Source organism: Schistocerca piceifrons, chromosome 2 (genome assembly GCF_021461385.2).
Source record: "Schistocerca piceifrons isolate TAMUIC-IGC-003096 chromosome 2, iqSchPice1.1, whole genome shotgun sequence".
Lineage (NCBI taxonomy): Eukaryota > Metazoa > Arthropoda > Insecta > Orthoptera > Acrididae > Schistocerca > Schistocerca piceifrons.
Genome location: NC_060139.1, coordinates 1,057,870,738 through 1,057,884,445, shown reverse-complemented (window position 1 = coordinate 1,057,884,445; position 13,708 = coordinate 1,057,870,738).

The window sequence follows — 13,708 nt, the reverse complement described above, 5'->3', positions numbered from 1 at the left end:
TATCCAGCAGACAAACTCGTCCAAAATGTCCAGGACACCCTTCTCCATTTACAAAGGCTGGATAAGATGGCTTCACTCTGATGGGTACCGTAGCAGGTGTGCTCAAAGGAATCGAGCTAACAGATGTTGTAACTAAGGAAACACAGAGAGGCAAATCTCATAGCTCAATGATTCTGGCCTACATGAACTCAAGTCACTTTTGAGGTACAGTGCAAAACAAGTTGATGATTGTTATGGCATAAGTCAACTATTCAGTCAACTCACGCTTCCTCGAGGGACATTAATCCGCTTTCACTTGATTATACATGCAGCATATTACTTTAAAAACATTCATAGCTACCTGAGATGACGAAAGTATGCTCCAAACTACAGTGATTTGATGTTTTATTTGGTCCTGTAAGTGATATGTTGTACAATTAGTGTACCTCCACATACGTATAAATACTACTAGCTGTTACCCATAGCTGCGTTCACATATCAGTAGTTCTGTAACAACGAGTGATGGTGGGTCAGGAAGCAATTGTACGTGCGATAAGGTTAGCCGGCATCACATGTCTGCCTGCTCAGTTTAACTTAGCTTATGATGTGTGCTCTGCCTCAACTGCCCCAACACATGCCGATGAGGCAGATATAGTGTTGTTGTGCAGTGGTGTGTGCAGAGGATGTGGGCAGCTGATGTACATTATACAATGTGTACATTATGCAGCAAATTTGATAAATGATTAATATGGATTATACTCACTCATATAAAAAGATGTTTAATTGCCTACTTCGCTCTCTTGGGTGTCAATTTTCTATTTAGTTTCTAAAGTACCCTATGATCTTCCTCAATCTATCTCCATAGCAAATTTCTTCCAAATTGGTTGAATGGTTTAGTCATAAAGACATAACTGGCTACGTTACTTTCACATTTAATAATATTAGTATGTAAGTATGGATTGAACACACTGAGTATTGTACATGCAGTATGACGGCAGTTCGACCATGGATCAGGCGACACTAACAACATGACCACAAGCTGTTGACACATATATGAAGTTATGTTATGATGAGTGATAATACAAAAGTAAAATATGGAGTATCTAAAATTATCAAATAGCGTTAATCTGATGAACAAAGAGAATAAATAATTTGTAGTGCTGTGTAGCACAAATTTTATCATGTATCAGCTGCCGTCATGTGTCTGTCCGTTACCGTTGGCTGCTCTCGCATATCACTGTCTAATGCAGCCTCACTGAAAGCCTCACTCTATATGTACATCACTCTGTTTGTTATAGAGCGTTTAAATGACGCTCTCATTGGGAGTTTTCACTCTTTTTAAGCATCTCAGAACCTATAAGATACGTGTGACACTATTGGGCTAAAATGGAACAGGCTTATCACTGATGTTAGTATGGTTGTATTGATTAAACATGTTGAGCATTTAATAAGCATTGTATTCATTATTTGAATCGTATTGCGTAAAAGGTACCAAAGAACAGAAGCATTTTGACAAGTATGACAAAGTTCAGAAGTCAAAGAGTAAATAGCTTTATCAAAGAATAATTATTGTTAAAATTCCGCAATGAAGCAGGCAGTATGTGTTGTGCATCAGGAAAAGTTGCACTGTCACCTCTTCCTACTCCGCTGGAAACTATACAATCACTTCTTGCTGGCGAATCAAACGATTCAAAACTATTTTTCGTGAGACACGTAAATTCAATTCTTGCTTTGAATGAAGTCTTTTGGGGCAACTAAAATTTTCGTTCTCACATCTGATGGACTTTATACTGGGACATAAATCTGAAACTATATTTAAAATAGGAGGCAAGGTGTATCATAAGATTGGGTCTCTGAGGACGATGCCTAATGATTATCTGAAGTTTTTCCAAATTTATTTTATGGGTAGTTGTGAGTAACGCGTGACAACTCGATCCCAGGATAATTTCATCGAACAAGTAGAAGGGAGAGAAATTGTGAAATTGTTGGAAAATTTAACTCAACTTATCCAGTTGTTTAAAAGTGTCTCCACAAGTAAGAAATGACAACAATGAAATCGTCATCAAAGCCGACGAAGTACCTTCGGAAGAACACGCTGGCAGGTTCAGCGCGCCAACCGTAGATAAAGTTGCTGTTATTGTGGCTCGAGATGCAGTTGACAAGAGACATCAAAACCACACGTCGAAACAGCACTGTTAGTACAATTTCAGACCTACACCATTCTTATGAGGCACTACAGTATCCTCTAATATTCTGGCAAGGGCAGGATGAATATCACATCAACATCAAATAGTGTGGCACGTTTGATAGTCAACTATTTCATTCCTTTAATTTCTTATTTTTAATTTTTATAACTATTTAATTACTCATTTTTAGGTAATGAAACGAATAAAAAAGTTAGTTGAACGAAATACTACATGCACCGATTGAAGATTAGACTTAATCAAGATAATTATACCCTTCGATATCGTCAGCTGTACTGACAATGCGTTGTGGATGTGTACGCTAAGATCTAAAGTGAAAAAGTGAAGGTTTCCGATTTATTGGTTCAAGAATCATAAAAGAAGGTTGTATACATGGAAGAATCCTGGAGATACTAGAAGGTATCAGATAGATTATATAATGGTAAGACAGAGATTTAGGAACCAGGTTTTAAATTGTAAGACATTTCCAGGGGCAGATGTGGACTCTGACCACAATCTATTGGTTATGAACTGTACATTAAAACTGAAGAAACTGTAAAAAAGTGGGAATTTAGGGAGATAGGACCTGGATAAACTGGCTAAACCAGAGGTTGTACAGAGTTTCAGGGAGAGCATAAGGAAACACTTGACAGGAATGGGGGAAAGAAATACAGTAGAAGATGAATGGGTAGCTCTGAGGGATGAAGTAGTGAAGGCAGCAGAGGATCAAGTAGGTAAAAAGACGAGGGCTAGTAGAAATCCTTGAGTAACAGAAGAAATATTGAATTTAATTGATGAAAGGAGAAAATACAAAAATGCAGTAAATGAAGCAGGCAAAAATGAATACAAACGTCTCAAAAATGAGATCGACAGGAAGTGCAAAATGGCTAAGCACGGATGGCTAGAGGAGAAATGTAAGGATGTAGAGGCTTGTCTCACTAGGGGGTAAGATAGATACTGCCTACAGGAAAATTAAAGAGACCTTTGGAGATAAGAGAACCACCTGTATGAACATCAAGAGCTCAGATGGAAACTCAGTTCTAAGCAAAGAAGGGAAAGTAGAAAGGTGGAAGGAGTATATAGAGGGTCTATACAAGGGCGATGTACTTGAGGACAATATTATGGAAATGGAAGAGGATGTAGATGAAGATGAAATGGGAGATACGATACTGCGTGAGGAGTTTGACAGAGCACTGAAAGACCTGAGTCGAAACAAGGCCCCCAGAGTAGACAACATTCCACTGGAACTACTGACGGCCTTAGGAGAGCCAGTCCTGACAAAACTCTACCATCTGGTGAGCCAGATGTATGAAACAGGCGAAATCCCCTCAGACTTCAAGAAGAATATAATAATTCCAATCCCAAAGAAACCAGGGTGTTGACAGATGTGAAAATTACCGAACTATCAGTTTAATAAGTCACAGCTGAAAAATACTAACGCGAATTCTTTACAGACGAATGGAAAAACTAGTAGAAGCCGACCTCGGGGAAGATCAGTTTGGATTCCGTAGAAATGTCGGAACACGTGAGGCAATACTGACCCTACGACTTATCTTAGAAGCTAGATCAAGGAAGGGCAAACCTACGTTTCTAGCATTTGTAGACTTAGAGAAAGCTTTTGACAATGTTGACTGGAATACTCTCTTTAATATTCTGAAGGTGGCAGGGGTAAAATACAGGGAGCGAAAGGCTATTTACAATTTTTACAGAAACCAGATGGCAGTTATAAGAGTCGAGGGACATGAAAGGGAAGCAGTGGTTGGGAAGGGAGTGAGACAGGGTTGTAGTCTCTCCCCGATGTTATTCAATCTGTATATTGAGCAAGCAGTGAAGGAAACAAAAGAAAAATTCGGAGCAGGTATTAAAATCCATGGAGAAGAAATAAAAACTTTGAGGTTCGCCGATGACATTGTAATTCTGTCAGAGACAGCAAAGGACTTGGAAGAGCAGTTGAACGGAATAGATAGTGTCTTGAAAGGAGGATATACGATGAAAATGAACAAAAGCAAAACGAGGATAATGGAATGTAGTCGAATTAAGTCGGGTGATGCTGAGGGAATTAGATTAGGAAATGAGACACTTAAAGTAGTAAAGGAGTTTTGCTATTTGCGGAGCAAAATAACTGATGATGGTCGAAGTTGAGAGGATATAAAATGTAGACTGGCAATGGCGAGGAAAGCGTTTCTGAAGAAGAGAAATTTATTAACATCGAGTATAGATTTAAGTGTCAGGAAGTCATTTCTGAAAGTATTTGTATGGAGTGTGAAGTGAAACATGGACGATAAATAGTTTGGACAAGAAGAGAACAGAAGCTTTCGAAATGTGGTGCTACGGAAGAATGCTGAAGATTAGATGGGTAGATCATATAACTAATGAGGAAGTATTGAATAGGATTGGGGCGAAGGGAAGTTTGTGGCACAACTTGACCAGAAGAAGGGATCGGTTGGTAGGACATGTTCTGAGGCATCAAGGGATCACCAATTTAGTATTGGAGGGCAGCGTGGAGCGTAAAAATCGCAGAGGGACACCAAGAGATGAATACAGTAAGCAGATTCAGAAGGATGTAGGGTGCAGTAGGTACTGGGAGATGAAGAAGCTTGCACAGGATAGAGTAGCATGGAGAGCTGCATCAAACCAGTCTCAGGACTGAAGACCACAACAACAACAACAACGATTTATTAGAAACAATCAGGCTAAATTACGATCGGAGGAATACATCCATTTACGAGATGCTATTATCGAAAACATCGACGAAAATTTAAACACCAATGACATCGGCAGTCCACGGAACATGCAGAAATACAAACAAGATGCGATGACTTACGTACGTCATTACGATTTACGGTCGTCCTGATTTGTTTATTACATTTAGATGTAATACGAAATGGGAAGAAATACAAACTGTTCTATTACCAAGCCAACAATCAATATATCGTCTAGGTATCACTGCACGTGTGTTCAAACAAAAATTACAGTCATTAATTGATTTAACCGTAAAACATTCGGTTTTCGGTAACACGTTGCTGGGTGTGTTCAATGGAGTGGCAAACGTGAGGTTTGCCCCACTCTTACATTTTGATTTGACTTTAAGATGAAAACCGTCCAGAAGAAATTGATCAAATAATTTCTGCCTAAATTCCGGATCCACTAATCCACCCAGAATTGTTTGATGTTGTTGCCAGTCTCATGACCCACGCACTGTGCGGTACTTTTAGAATGACATCGCCATGCATGGAAGACGGAAAATTTAAGAATCGTTTCCCAAACCAATATACAAATGTTACTATTTCGGATATCGACGCTTATCCATTATATCGCCGCAGAAACGCTGAGAATGGTCACCACCCATTTACAGCGCGAATGTCAAATTCTACAAATCAACTTGAAACTGACGGCCAGTGGGTAGTACCACACTCAGCAGTGCTCTCAAAAACGTACAAGATTTGCAGTTTCGTAAAACCCATTAAGTACATTTGCAAATACGATAATAAAAGTAGTGATCTGCCCGTGGCCGCGCGGGAATAGCTGAGCGGTCTAGGGCGCTGCAGTCATGGACTGTGCGGTTGGTCCCGGAGGAGGTTCGAGTCCTCCCTCGGGCATGGGTGTGTGTTTTTGTCATTAGGATAATTTAGGTTAAGTAGTGTGTAAGTTTAGGGACTGATGACCTTAGCAGTTAAGTCCCATAAGATTTCACACACATTTGAACATTTGAACGTTTTTTGATCTGCCCGTACTTGAAGTACAAAATACAAAACAAAAATGACGAAATAAGAGGATACCATATGGGTAGGTATATCAGCAGCAACGAAGCTATCTGGCGTATTTTTAGTTTTCTCATACACGAAAGAGTTCCTTCTATCCAGCCTCTTGCAGTACATCTCGCAAACGGTTAACGTGTATATTTTACCGAGGAAAATATTCTCTAGAGAGCACTTGAGCCACCAAAAACGACACTAACTGAATTTTTCTGCCGGCAGCTGTGGCCGAGCGGTTCTAGGCGCTTCAGTCCGTAACCGCGCTGCTGCTACCGTCGCAGGTTCGAATCCTGACTCGGGCATGGATGTGTGTGATGTCCTTAGGTTAGTTAGGTTTAAGCAGTTCTAAGTCCAGGGGACTGATGATCTCAGATGTTAAGTCCCATAGTGCTTAGCGCCATTTGAACCATTTTTTTAATTTTTCACATTGTGTCAAAAATCTGATGTTTTCGGCCGATTCGCAAAAACATTACTACATGTTGATGTTCCACTCTGTTCTACAAGGAATAAATAAGGGAAAAATTGGGAGCCACGTAAACAAGTACAACCACATCCATCAATCCCAGGCATATTGAAATCCAAGATATTTGCGACAACTTTACATAGTACATACAAAGCAACGACAATACTTTTCTTGAGTTTGTTGTTGGTGAAGATTCCCAGACCACCATCTTCCGAATTTTTGCGAATAGTTTATGGTCGAATGTTCAATGCATATCAAGATGCATGTCCCGAGTTGTAGTTACTGGAAGAAGACAGTCATTGGGACTCAACACTTGCTGATGCAGCGTTGACATGCACGCCGAATAGTATTCGTCATCTGTTTGCAGTTATTTTGACGACATGTTATCCAACACATTCATCGACTTTGTGGGAAAAATACGAAAACTATATAACTGAAGAAATATTGCACCGAGTTAAACAAACAAACCGATGTCCAAATTCACACCAGAAAGATATAATGAAGCATTAGTGTTGATCGAAGTTTTATGTAATTTAATTTCAAATTTGCCCCTTACTCATAATGGTATGTTATCACCTGATCGCCCAGCTCCCGACTTAGTTAACAGTGACTTGCAACAAGAAAAGCAGTATAACAATGTTGACTTAGCTAAAATTATTGCAAATAATGAGCCACTACTGACAGCTGAACAAATAAATATTTATAATCGGATTATATTGATCGTTGATGTTGAACAAGGCGTTTTTTTTTCTTAGACGCACTAGGTGGAACCGGTAAGACATCTTTAATATCATTAATCCTTGCGAAGATATGGTCGCAATTAAAAATTGCATTGGAATTGCTTCAGCAGGCATTGCTGCCACTTTGTTAGATGGTGGACGAACGGCACATTCAACATTTATGTTGCCATTAGACATTCATAACAAACCAAACGCAATCTGTAACATTAAAAGAAAGAGCGGAATCGCTGCAATGTTGCAAAAGACTTCAATTATAATTTGGAATGAGTACTATGGCTCATAAACACTCACTCGAAACATTTCATAGAGCTATGCAAGATTTGGAAGGCAACTATAAACTTTTTGGTGAGACTGTCTTTGTGCTGTCTGGTGGCTTCCGGCAGACATTACCAATCATTCCTCGCTCTACAATCGTTTTTATAGCGAAGTGTCGAGACACTTCGATTGACCTTGAACATGCGAGTACAGTTGCAGAATAATCCACCGGCACAGGTATTTTCTAAGCAACTGCTGGATATTGGAAGTGGTGATATTGAACTGCATCAACATACACAATACATCATATTGCCAGACAATCTCTGCACTGCTGTTGGGACAAAAACTGAATTAATTGAGAGCGTCTTCCAAGTTATATTGAATAATTGCTTAGATCATAATTGGCTCAGTAATCGTGCTACTTTGGCAGCAAGAAATGTTGATGTTGACGAAATTAATTTCCACATTCAACAACTGTTGCCCAGGGATTTGATGTGTTTTAAATCAATCGACACAACAGTTGATGAAAACGAAGCCGTAAATTTTCCAACCGAATTTTTAAATTCTGTAGATATACCAGGAATGCCACCACACAATCTTCGGTTGAATATTGGTTCACCTATTGTTCTTCTCCGTAATTTAAATCCACCTAGATTATGCAACAGTACACGTTTGATCATCAAAAGGCTCACCGGAAATGTTCTCGAAGCAGCCATTTTGATGGGAAAGTTTAAAGGAGAAATCGTCCTGTTGCCACGTATTCCAATGATACCGTCAGAATCTCCAATACCATTTAGAAGGCTTCAATTTTCGATTCGTTTGGCTTTCGCGATGACCATCAATAAGTCTCAAGGCCAAACAATTCTATTTGCGGTTTGAACTTGGAAAACAAGTGTTTCTCCCATGGGCAACTGTATGTCGCTTGCTCACGTGTGAAAAACCATCAAAACTATTCGTCTTAGCAAAGGAGAGGTTAAACGAAAACATTTTCCACTAACTAGCTCTCACATAACTAAAAATTTTGAATTTTAATAATTTAAAATAATGGAAATAACAGTTAAAATCAATGTTACTTACCTCATCTACAAAATTAAATTTTTATATGTTACTAATTTATTAAGTATTTTGTAAACAAGTCATTGATTACACATTATAGTTGAATATGAGATGAATAAAACGCAAATTTAAAAATTGTGTGTTGGTTTGTGGTTAATTTCACCATTTAGATACTTTACCAATCACTTTCAAATTTAGGCGTAACGTTTCATTCTCATTCTCGTATGTTTTAAAATCGGCTATACTATTTTTAGCTTTATTAGTGAATATTAATTTGATTATATTAAAAAGATGAGTGCAAAAGTAATTCAACCTATTATAACTACTGAGCTACAGCGACGCGTGACCGGGTCACCTAGTATTCAAATAAAGGCCAAACAACGTCAATGCTCCCACTTACAAGGCAGAGGCACAAGATCCCATTGCCGCTCACCATCGAAGAAGTGGTGTGTGGAAATCACTGGTGATCCTGACTGCACGCTGACCCAAAATTCTACCTGCTCTTGAAGTAGTCGGCTGCGCACACGATCAACTGCACGTGATGGTCAGTTTCAGAGGAAATCAAGTTCGCACTACAGTGTCTTAGGACTCTCTATGACTGCTAAGGTAGACCAGTCACAGGTGTGGTTAAAATGCTTGATAAAATACTCATCTAATAATGGAGCATTCGACAAGGTATTTAGACGGGCACGAAAACTCTTTTCAGTCCTTATGATAATAATGAGAAACGCTTTTTAAGAAATTCTGATGGGTCATTGTCCCATTTCTGTACTTTAAAATCAAATCAAAGAACCGATCATTGACTGGAATTGGTTATGGCTACTCGGGGACCATTCAGCAACCATTCAAGGACTTCATTTTTCCATGACAATGTGCCATGTCACAGGGCCACAATTGTTCGCGATGGGACTGAAGAGCATTCTGGACAATTCGAGCCAATAGTTTAGCCACGCAGAGCGCCCGACATGAATCCCATCCAACATTTATGGGGCATAATCCAGAGGTCAGTTCGTGCGCTAAATTCTGAAACGGCGACACTTCCGTAATTATGTACGGCTATAGAGGCAGCATGGGTCAATACTTCTGCAAGGAACTTCAAACGACTAGTGGAGTCCATTCCATGTCGAGTTGCCAGGCAAAAGGAGGTCCGACACGATATTAGGTTTCCGATTACCTTTGTCACCTCACTGCAAACCCTCCCCATCACTTGGATGCCTAAGACCGTTTTTCTCTGGCAAATTAGATTCTGCCATCAGAAAAACTTTCCAGCACTTCCTGTTGTGATAATTGTATGCATAATAGCACCATTAAAACAATTGATCAGAGCAAACATCTTCATCCACACTTTCCATATCACCGTCGTCATCCTAGTACATTCAAATGTTGAAGACAGTTAACAAGTTGTTCAACCACTAGAGTTCTCAGCTTTTGTTATCAGAATGTTTCTACAGTCATCTGACTCCAAAACCAACGAAAGATAGCAATGGGCTCATAATTTACTTTGTGTTCAGATACCTGTCGAATTTACTTCTTGTAGACAATACTATACTGAGCACAAAATACTTACAACACTAAATATTTCTGCAATATAAGCTTTTGGATAAGCAGTGAATATAATGACTGTAAGGGGGAGGGGTTAGTAAGTGGACCTCGTGTTTGGGGGGAGGGGGGGGGGGGGAAATGACTTTAGAGATTTATTTGAAAACTAATTATTGTATTAAATTTAGTCATGGAAACTCAATGGAAAATCATTAAGGAGAAGCGAACAGAAGCTTGCCAGCAACCATTTCGTATCTGGTTTAAAGTTAACAAGAATGTTACAGCATATGAGGCCAGCACTACGTACAACCCACAGATTCCACCAGCGCTGTTTTCCTACGCAGCCAGTGGCCGGTGCTCCGGCTACCCTCTTTGTCCTGTGACGGGGTACATTTTGCTTGCAAAAAAATAAGGTAGAAGATTTCATTTTTTAACTTGTGCATATAGTAAAGAGTATGTTGAATCCAAGTTTTCGTCCTCAGAAACATTCGGGACAACTTTATATGGCCAAAAAAAGCCAAGAAATTTTGGCACTTTTTTCAGGTTATCGCCTGTTATTCGGAAACTAAGCATCCTCTTACCAGAATGAAAAGCATTAAATTTTGCGTCGAGTGACCTATTTAAATGTTAAAATCGGTGCAGCCGTTTGACCGCAATCAGTTGACGACTCTTTTACCAACTTGGCCAAAAAGCCATCTCCAACCCCTGTAACTCGAAAGCGGCTACTCCAAATGATAAAAGTCAAGTTATCAAAGTTGTACAGCACCGATTTTTTTTTCAGATTTAGGCAATATTAAACGTTCATTCACTTGATAGTCAAACTAGTTGTTTTTTGTAACTGGAAGTTATTCAGTGAAATGAAACTACCAACAGGAAGACATAAATCTGTCCCACCTTCGGGTGTAGAGGCATCTGTACATCTCCCTCGACTGACACGTAGTAAACAGCCGAGGCTGCCATCCCCTACGTTCCTTTGTTATTGTTAGCCACGCCCAGGTATCATGTTTTGTGCGACAGATGCTTTCGAAATGCCTTGTGTCTTACAAAATTATCGTTTCCTCGTTTGCGTTTGCGTTCGTTGTGCGGTCATTCCCCTCAAAATGTGCGCTCCAGATCGTACGGAGGTGTATTTTATATACGACGGCAATTTGACATGGTGGTTGATAAAAATGACCGATTTTGACTACTGATTGCGGCCAAACAGCTACACCAATTTTAACATTCAATAAGTTCATACGGTGCAAAATTTAAAGCTCTTTCACTTTGGTCGTGGGTTCCTAGTAACAGGCGAAAATCTGAAAAAGTACCGAAATTTCGTGGTTTTTTTGCCACAAAAATTGTCCCCAGGGTTTCGAAGATCGAAAACTTGGATTCTATATACTCCCAACTATACACACAAAATAAAAAAATAAAAATCTTCTACCTCATTTTTTTGCAAGCAAGGGTCCTTTCTTTGTGACACCGTTACTGGACTGCTTCGTTGTGTATTTCCTTCTGTTGGTGTTGACAACAATAGGCTCTCCTAGTAAGAATACCTCACGTTTCAATATGTTAACGATGGACGCAGTGTTACCGTGCAAGTAAGCTGGTAAGACAAAGTAACAAGGACATCATAATTGTGTACAGGATGGTTACCATTAAACTTTCGCTACTTGAGAGGGCCCTCGTGAAAAACGACTGACCGTAGGACAATAAAACTTTGTGCAAGTATTTGTAAGAACATGCCAAAGAGAAATAACGAATAAACCACTGAAAGAAACACATTTTAATCTGGACATGAAACGGCAACTTCCATTAACTGCTTGCCATGTTTACGTCGAATGGTACAAAAATTGCTCAATATGACGACAATCTACATCCACGACAGCCCGGAACAGCACTACAGATATCATTTCTCAATTGTTCATAACACTTTTCGTACGGTGGACCATGGAATGGTTCAAGTGGTTCAAATGGCTCTGAGTACTATGTGACTTAACATCTGAGGTAATCAGTCCCCTAGACTTAGAACCGCTTAAACCTGACTAAGGACATCACGCACATCCACGCCCGAGGCAGGATTCGAACCTGCGACCGCAGCAGCAACGCAGTTCCGGACTGAAGCGCCTAGAACCGCTAGGCCACAGCAGCCGGATGCATGGAACGTTCAGCTGTCGTGAGACAGTTCTTGCACTGCTTTAAGATCGTACATTGTGGTGAACATTGTCAGGCATGGCAAAAGTAACTTCTCCAACAATTTTTGGCGCTCCTGGCCGTCGGCCTGCCCCAGGAGCAATTCCCATATCGCCATTTAAATCGAACATCCGAATCATGTTCTTCAACACCTTCGTGGAAAGAGGAGCTCTCCGTATTCCTTTAACGCGTCAATACTCGAGAAGAGCAGCAGTACTATTGCTGTTATTTTGATAAAACAGCTGTACAAGTACAGCTCTGCTCACCTTTCCCAGACTCATGTCGTCTGTCTGCAGCTGTAATGCACACCTACAGTCGTGTTCAGCTCCGCGTCGCCGTACCAGTACCAGCGACTAACGGCAAGACATGGCCCTTCCACTCCCTAACGCAAATCCTGCAGCGCATGTTGTGAACATCGTTCCTGTAAAGTTGGATACCGTACCCGTACGGTTAATAATTTTTCGTCTAGACTGGCTCAAGTAGCGAAAGTTTAATTATAACCAGCCTGTGCATCATTTATCTGTCTAATGCAATTCTCTTCAAAAATGTTCAAATGTATGTGAAATCTTATGGGACTTAACTGCTAAGGTCATCAGTCCCTAAGCCTACACACTACTTAAATTACCCTAAGGACAAACACACACACACCCATGCCCGAGGGAGGACTCTAACCTCCGCCGGGACCAGCCGCACAGTCTATGACTGCAGCGCCTTAGACAATTCTCTTCATCTAAGCTCTTGCTTGCATTGATTTAAAAAGTGTTGAGGTTTCTCGTATATTGACTCTTATTAATGCAAAAGTTTAACTTAAAATCACAAAGTCTAGTAGTAGGTCACATTTCTGTGGCACTCAAAGAAGAAAATTAGAAGCCTATCGAGACGAAGGGATTAAAAAGACAATGAAGACGGATACAATCTTCCAGCGATCAACTACACGCCGGTAACAGCTATGCACTAAAATTAGTAACGAAAATGAAACTGAAGAAAAGTCTGGCAATTTAAAAGTTGAAAGTAGAAGTCAATACAGTTGCAAAAACGAAATGGGGAAGATTCTGGCAGTTTGCAAGTTCATAGAGGAAACAATGCACAATTCTAGCAATGCACAATTTGAAAACGGTCCACCAGTAATAGACATCGATTCACCATCACCAGATTTTTCTTCTCAACTACAAGAAAATTGCCAAAATGCACCGTTTAGCATTGACAGACGATTATTCCACAGGCTGGCATAAGAGCCAGTGAAGAGGAGGACTTTGTACAGGGCAGGAAGGACAGCCAGGAAGGACAGGGGGATTGCTTGAGGTGGCAGTAGGTGATGCCATCATGACCAGGGGCGGTGTTGCATTTGGAGCAGAGGACAAGTGTGGTGTCTTGTGCAGCGATGGGAGTGTTGGTGTCTGAGGGGGGTAACTGATCCAAGTAGTGGAAACTAGGGGCGAGCAGTGGGACAGAGGTGTCAATGCGGTCAAGGATGGTGAGGAAGAGGGAGGAATCAAAATGGGGATCGTCAGAAATGGAGAATCCCTCAGAGAGGTGGGAAGTAAAATGGATAGCCTTACCGATGTT